The sequence below is a fragment of the Maniola jurtina genome, chromosome 18 (genome assembly GCF_905333055.1).
Source record: "Maniola jurtina chromosome 18, ilManJurt1.1, whole genome shotgun sequence".
In the NCBI taxonomy this organism is placed as follows: Eukaryota; Metazoa; Arthropoda; class Insecta; order Lepidoptera; family Nymphalidae; genus Maniola; species Maniola jurtina.
Genome location: NC_060046.1, coordinates 7333356 through 7342177, shown reverse-complemented (window position 1 = coordinate 7342177; position 8822 = coordinate 7333356). Strand labels below are relative to the sequence as shown.

Genomic DNA, 8822 nt, shown 5'->3' with positions numbered 1-8822 from the left:
TGGCAAAATACATTCACAACGTCACTATTAATTTTGGATGACGCTGTCCTGGTTTGCATAATTCTACTAGTGGAAAATGGGAAATGTAATAACATAGAATATGAAGAGGGCTACTGAGTTATATTAAGTGTTAAAAATATTATAATATTTCCTTGAGCACTGAAAAATTCTTTTCTGATTTTTAGGGCAAAAAAGGAAGATATAATACGATGAAAATAAACAGAAATAGACAGTCAACGACAGAAACGAATGGGTTCTGATTTTTATTTATAGATATTAGACAGTGATGTAAACTTTAGATAAGGTTAGGTTAAAAATTGAGTATTAAGTAGATAAAATTCGTGGTTATCACAATTGGTATCTCGTGGCGTTTCTACGAGCTTACGAAAGTCATGAATGGGATATTTTAAGGCTGCCGCTCCGTTTCGCTGGGTTGGTGAAACCATTTTTTGTGTAGAATAATAAAATATTTTACATGTCACCCGAAGCCCACATGTTGCCCGCGTGCAGTCGGCGTGAAGCTGAATTGATGGCTCACTCCCTCGCCGGTGAAATGGTGCTTCAAAATTAACAGCCTGTGGTCACAAAACGTTCACGTTTGATTATATTTTACTTAACGCACAATACTTCAATTCACAGTGGATGTGACAGATGGTTCTTACCACGAGGATTTAATTCTTACCAGGAAAATCAATCAATGAAACATTTGACGTTTGACGTTTTGGTATAAGTGGCCCTTTAGGACACTGGAATTGTGGGACTGGATGTAACAGGATACCTACTGGACACTTTAGCAAGGGTTTCTAGGGTCTCATGCATTCTCGGGGAACCTAACCTTTTAAGATTAATTTTTATCTATATAACTGCGTAACTTTCTCGAATCATTTTTTATGGAATTAGCTCGGCCGGTGTGCCCATATTCTGTTTGTAGCTTGGTATCAATGATACAGAATCATAATAATATATGTATAGTAATATACTTAGATTATGAGTCACTAATCATTATTATTGATGTTTTGTGATATTGTCTTCGTTTTATAATAACTATTAATTTGTTAATAACGTTGTATATACAAGGAACCAACAGCTTTTGCAGCAGCATCCGATAAGCCAGCCACAAAGCAAGCAATACGTACCACCACCACGCACAATTTGTGTAACACAATACCTACTTGTTTTGTAAAACAAATATCTAAAAAAAATGCCTATGCCCCGGGTGAGGATCGAACTCACGACCTTAAGATTATGAGACTTACGCGCTGCCTACTGCGCTACCGAGGCTTGTAAATAGAAAGAAAAAATATCCAGTTCTTACCTACTTTAAATACGTCCGAACTCCGAAACCATACTACAGCTCAGGACCTGGATTGGTTTAATCTTAATGAGGCCAAGTGTCTACTGGAAATACAAGTGTAAATTAAAAATTTATAACACCCCCGACAAATGAAGGTTACAGTAACTAGAAAAAAACTGATAACTTTCAAACGGCTGAACCGATTTACTTGGATTATAGCTAAGAACACTCTCGATCAAGCCACCTTTAAAACAAAAAAAACAAAATTAAAATCAGTTCATTAGTTTAGGAGTTACGATGCCACAGACAGATACACAGATACACACGTCAAATTTATAACACCCCTCTTTTTGGGTCGGGCGTTAAAAACTTGCATTTAAAACTATCTATGGCGAGTCACTTACATACGATTTACACTTTGTAAACACCTTGTAGCTACTTAATTTTAGAAATTGCAGAAATTGAAATTGAGATGACAAGTTGAAATTGTGGAATGCCTTTCCAGCTTATTTCCCCTTTCACTTTTAATGTTGGTATCATCCAATCAAGAATGGATAGGCATCTTCTAGGCAAGCGTGCTCCACCTGGTTACAGTATCTTGTACACCTGTCAGCAAATATATAAATTAAAAAGTAATCACAGCCACTTATGTATGACTCATTGCTAGTGGACACTTAGCTTGATATTAGTGTGTCATAAAGTGCATGTTAAAATTTGATAATACCGAAGATCATGGCTGCAGTAATTAACGAGCGAAACATCATACTGTTAAGAATTTTCGTATAACAATAGCCTTTACTCTCGTTTCTATTATTCGAAACACGTTTAACTGAAGAGTCCCACACAATGATATTGCTCCTTGGTCTACAAGAAATTGCTCTCTTTACGGCATAATGGCGAGGATTTTATATCTTTTCCTAAGTGGCATTGAATTCCAAGGTCGAAAATTCTTTGTATTCGAATTACATTTTCTTGAAAGACATTTCCAGGAATAAATAAATATTTTACAAAAGCCGACTCGGTGACTCAAATATTATTAGATATATTGTTATGTCTTTTGAAGCTTCGTTCTCAAAGGTGAAACGGTGGACTGCACGTAAAATTAGCTTAATATTTAAGACTAGCTTACTAACCCCAGCTTTGCATGGATGGAATTAATATTTATAATATTAATATTAATATAATAAAATTAATTATTTAGGAGATGGAATAACTTTCCACACTTTATAAAATGCAAAATTGACTCTACCGTTTATTACCTTTTCCCGCCTAAACAGCTAAACCGATTTCAACAAAATTTGCCAAGGAAATAGCTTACATCCTAAGAATGAATAGAATACTTTTATACCGAAAAAATCCACGGAAAAAATTCCCACGGGTTTTTAAAAACCTAAACCCACGAGTCGTAAACTTCAAAATAATTTATTAATTTAATATACAAGTCCCCAGCTGGGGACTTCGTCTGTTTTGGTGTTTGGCTGGCGCGCGTGCTCTACCTTTTTGGAATGTTTTTTTTGTTAAGAGGGGTCTCTCCGTCACTCGCTTCATACAAACGTAGTTCCAATTTCATTTGAATATTAAGCAACCAAAGTCCATGAAATTTTGCAGACACATTCTAGAAACTAATATTTATGTTTGTGGTTTTCCAGATTTCTGTTAAAATATTCAATTTCAAAGTTACGCGGTCTTAAAAATTTACATACGAATCTTTGAGTCCCTGTAATTTTAAAACTACATATTTTTAGAAATATCTAAAACACCACAGACAAAACCTATCCGGGGTCCTTTTTCAAAGGGACTCCGCTCGCAACACGGCGCCGCGCCGCCGCGTGGTTGAGGCTCTATTACTTCTTCTTTCTTCTCGCAATATATTTAATATTATTACTATATTGAAGAGATAGTCTATCGAGTAGATTCTGGGAAGGTTTCAGTATGATCTATTAATAAAATGGCATCCGTACAAAATATTATGTTTCACAAAATTTATGATCAATAATAATAATAATAATTTTCGTAAAACATCATTTTATTTCGAAACAAATTGTTGGAATTTCCAATAGAATAAGTTTTCTTCAGCTATTATTTACTGATATTCCCGTTATAGAAAGGAAATTGAAAACAGAATTTGATCTGTGTTTAATTCTAATACTGACCCTGCCTACAAAATTGTTTATTTAACATTTTCGACAGCCATTTCCTTAAAGTAAGGCTCGGCTCAAGGCACATTGCGGGAGAGCCAAAGCGATAGCGATGTATCTTTTCTAAAAATATGATGGAAAATAAATTAAACTTTGACTGAACTACGTTATTTATTATTAAGAATTTGTTAAAAACAAACACAAAACAGTAGTAATAAATCGACGCACGTATTGTTCATGTTAATTTTTTTATTCACTTTGCAATTTGAACATATTAATTGGGTTTTGCGCTTTGACTCTCCTGTACGAGTCTAACGGAAAAAATACTTTTATAACTAAAATAGGTACTTATCTATTTAACTCCTTTTCTTTTTTCTGTAAATGATGGTTTTTAAAACATATCAAGACTTTTATGTTCTGAATGAAAGCTGTGAAGCGTCAAACCAGCTGCATAAGATCTCTAATATGAAAACTTAAGTAGATACTTGAAAAGTTTATGAAAAAGTTTTCCTACAGCATCTCACATGTATCCCTAGATTGCTTAGGAGCTTATGTTGTAGGTGCTTAATCTTTCTGCTGTTTATTAGATATACACTCGAAAATTTTGCAGAATATTTTTTATTTTTTGTAAGAAAATACTTTTAAAATTCACGACATATTTGTGGAGTCTCGTCTTGTGATAAGCTCGAGAGAGTATAACATTAAAAGCAACTCAGAAAACACCACCCTTTTTCCTGTTGTTACGCACGAAAGCCTTTATATTAAAATCGTCACTGTTATCTCTTCTTATAAACCCGCCTAAGTAACTACCCCCAGTTGATTTCCTTAATTTGTTTCCTTGTTAGGCGCTCCGCCCACGTCCGACAATCGGTGACCGATATTTTGTCAGCAAAAAATGAAACATTCAGATTGCATATTGAAACGCGCCATCTTTTGTAGGACGTCTGCATTTCAATATCTCAATTTGTATACATATTTAATTTTTTGCCAACAAAATCGGTCATTGATTTTCGGCCGTGGGCGGAGCACCGAAATGCTTTCTGAATAATGGGCTTGTAAAACGTGCAACGATAGCGCGGTGCAATAGAAACGTGTCGAACGCGTCTGCTTATGGCTCCTATTCTAAATGTATGAAGACGTTCATAATGCTAAGTGGGCGAAGGAGGAGCGTGACGCTCCTACAGTCGCGCGCGTTGCACTGGGACGTGCTTTGTACAATTCTTTGCATCACATAAGCGTAGCGCGCATTGAATGTGACGTCTCGTACAGTCGCGCGTTCTTGATAATAAGAATTTCTTGTATTATTAACACAAGCTTTTTTCCACGTCTTGGTCTGCTAGGATTTAAGTATTTGAAGTATTTTCCAAAGATCCTTTGGAATTTCTCTACATTCTTTCCTAGTGATGATCCACGCTGTAGAGAAAACTTACCTAAGCACAATGTCAAATTTCTAGATTTAGTTGTTTAGTAATCTTTACGTTGATATGTTAGTCAGTCACTTTTTCCTTTTATGCGTACGGTATCCACTGAGCTGTATGCGATGAGAATGTTAGGTTAGCCTGTTATGACAGGATAATAGTTAGTGAATTATACTCCGAAATCCCTCTTTACATTCCACAAATACATGATGGCAAAATTAACAGCATAGTCCAAGTCTTTAATTAATATGAGTGTAGTTTGGGTATCGATATAATGCTAACAACTTACATGTTAGCTCAAAGTTTTACTTATTGGGTGGATCTTAGTGCAACTGGACCAGAACTTGCAACAAACACTGGCAGCTCGCCAGGCGACCAAGTTAACCGCAAGTCCGCTGCTCAGCTCTAAGCTGTTTCTAGTGAATTGGGGTCTTAATCTCCTGAAGTAAAATAAATTTCTAGTGTTACTTTACTAGGTACATAGAATACGGCTTAGATTCTAGTATATCTGGCGTAGAAGATAGATGATTTTATTCTTACATCTATATTTATTGTATATCAATACTTTTTTACGGTAGTTAAAAAGTAGTCGTGTATAAATGAAATAATAATGAAAGAATGGTACCTAAATGAAAAGAATAACTGCCGGTTCCTTGCAGTAGAATCTGCTTTCCAAACGGGTGGTAGTCTTGACATGACGTCATAAGAGCCACAAGTTGACCTGCATACCTGCATGTAATAAATATTCTAGAATTGTACACTACGGAATAAAAATCATTAATATAAAGTTAGGTGCAGAAGGAAGATGGCATTGATATTTCCATAATGTTGGTGTTACCGGAAATTTGTTATTCAAATACACTGAATTGCACTTATTTCAGTGTTGCCTATGCAGAAGAGCAACGTGGAATAAAATTCAAGGAACGTGAATTCCGAAGCACACGTGCCTTGAAATACCTCCCTTGGATGGCGTTGCATTTGCGGAAATTCCGAACGCAACATTATACAATATTGAAACTTCATTTCTATAATTGATTTTCTATAAATTTTGTAGGAAAAAAAGAAGAATAAACTTTCCGTTACTTTTATTTTTAAGCCCCGACCCAAAAAGAGGCCTTAGGAGGCCTATGCCCAACAATGGATAAATAAGGGCTTGCAAAGTAGTAGATGAAGAAAAATACATATTAATAAACGAGAGATATAATAAAGCCTTTTATTACTGAAAATATTTTACAATATGACAATTTACAATCTTACCTATTTAATTTAAACAATCTTAGATGTGTAGTGATACCTATACCTACATGTTCCTATACATAATTAATTAGTATTTTCTTTCTTAGAATTGCAGTAAGAGTAACGAGAGATACATGAAAACTAATTTGGAAGAGTTTGAAGACCAATCGACCAGATGATAAAAAACTACTGTCGGTGCATTTCTTTCCGATAGCTGTCGGGTCCCATTCTTCTTTCTTCAACGCCTTTTATGGTGGCATTTCACTTATTTCAATTTTGAAGTGTTAGTACTAAAGTAATAAAAGGGAAACAAAAACACAGACACCGAGGTATCATCCGATCTAGACCGAAAAACGAAAGCTCCGAATGACGGTGACAAAAGAGAGCGGCTACACTTTGAATATACTTAGTTATAAGCACTGGCAACCTTAGTTTGATATTTTTGGGGTTGTCGTCTAAATAATAATATATATATATATATATATATATATATATATATATATATATATATAGTATAGATAGAGTTATATAGATACATAGAGTTCGCAGATACTTATACGAATGCTTAGGATAGCCATTTAAAAAAAAATATTGTCTTTTGTAGATAATAAGTTAGGTATTCGGATTTCGGTGTCGCATCAACGTCGCACAATACACTGAGCCCACAAACTTTGTTCACTTTAGCTTATAAATTGTCCTTTTGCGGTGGTAGTACATTTGTTTAACATGAAATGACAAACGGCCGGAAGAGCGGCCAGTAGATTAAAAAATCCGAGCACAAACCTCGTCGTTTATTAACGTACCCGCAAAGAAAACAGTCGCCCGGGGATATTTACATTTTCATGTATACTTAAGATTGAAATATGAGGTGAAATTGCCTTTTCATATTATTCATTTAAAAATAAGCTTCCGGTAAATAAAGGAAAATGGCCAAATATAAATTTAGTACCCTTAATATGGAATTCTGTTACCAACTTTATAAATACGTCGAGATTATAAATAAGACCACATTCGTAGTGACTTTCCCCTATAGATGTGATAATATCTAGATTTCGATCTATCCGAACCGCTAGGATATGGAACGCCCTTCCGGCATCAGTTTTCCCTTCCACCTATAATATGGGTACCTTCAAGTTAAGAGTGAATAGGCAACTTCTAGGCAAGTGCGCTCCATCCTAGGCTGCACCATCACTTGTTAGCAGGTCTGATTGCAGCCAAGCGGTAGTCTATAATTTAAAAAAAAATACTTTACCTACCTGTTCTAAGTTTCCTATGTTAACTATGAAAATTATAGTAAGGCAATTAAAAATGCGTAGCTATAAAATCAAAATATCTGATTAAGTATGACTAAGTTCTTTTATAAATATTATAGATAATGGTTAGATTAATCACATTTACAATATTAATACATTTTTCTAAAGTATTGTTGTATTTACCTAGATACCAAATTTACGAATGTGTCCGATCCATCCCGTATATAAAGTTGTTTGTTTTACTTTTGTTTAATGAAACTTATTTCATTTAAAGTTCTAATTTTATTTAAGGGCCTTGTTTGTTTAAAAACCCTCGTAATTAAACTGTTTATTTGGATTAGGTTAAGTATACTCATCTACTGGGCGAAACAGCTTGTATGAACAGGCTCTTTTAATAAAAGTGTAAATAAAAAAATTATAACACCCCCGACAAGTGAATGTTACAGTAGGTAACTAGAAAAGAGCTGATAACTTTCAAACGGCTGAACCGATTTTCTTGAATTATAGCTAAGAACACTCTCGAATCTCGATCAAGCCACCTTTCAAACAAAAAAACTAAATTAAAATCGGTTCATTAGTTTAGGAGCTACGATGCCACAGACAGATACACACATCAAACTTATAACACCCCTCTTTTTGGGTCGAGGGTTAAAAAGAAGATTTGTTCTATCAGATTTTTAAAGATTTTTTTTCAGAAACGTAGGTATTAGTCACGATGTTATATACTATTTTACTTTATTATTTCGTCAACCTATGAAAAACTGTAAAGTGAGTTTATAAGGTAATAATATAAGTACAATTAGACATAATACTTACTCTATAGTTCTAAATTTAGAAGTTCCAAAGTAGTAGATATCTTACCTAATACTTATGTATTATATTATTTTCTGCCGGGATCATAGTGAAGACTTATCACTTAATTTGGGCCAAGCATATTAATTTAATTAATTGATTTACAATAATTTATAAGGCATTAGACACCAATATAATACGGAGTAAAAGAAAATTACAACATGCAATTTTGTTTTATATAACTTCTCTGAAGAAGTAAAGTATGTTGTTATTAATAGCTGATTGAGGTTATAATTCTCGCTTTGTATGGTAGTCGAGCTCGAATCATTATCGTTCAGAAGTTTTTCAAGGGCCTTTGTTGCTATTTTGTAAGATAAACTTCGTAGGGTTGGATTAAGTACTTAGTTTAATACGAACAAGTTTCTTTTCTCATAAAACTTTTAATTGATTAGTTTGGCCAAACTTTAGTTACAAACATCTGTTTCTCTATTCAATTTCCTTATTCCTTTTCGTCCTTTTTTCTTAGGTACATAAATGTATATGTTTTGATAGTTGATAAAATGTGTTAATAATAAAATAATAAACTTTTATTTGTAGGTAGGTATAGTTCGTTTGCCTTACCTTGATGAAAAGTTAAAGCTAGGTAAGCCTCACGCTGAAATGCGTAAGAGGTGTATTGTGTACATATACG

The 8822-nt window shown here is 34.1% G+C and overlaps 1 non-coding gene across 1 annotated transcript; it reads right to left on the bottom strand.

Annotated features, from left to right (window-relative positions):
* Positions 1-1208: 1208 nt before the first annotated feature.
* On the bottom strand, positions 1209-1281 carry Trnam-cau. The gene has a single exon. It is a non-coding gene; the product is annotated as a tRNA-Met (tRNA).
* Between the last annotated feature and the right edge of the window lie 7541 nt (positions 1282-8822).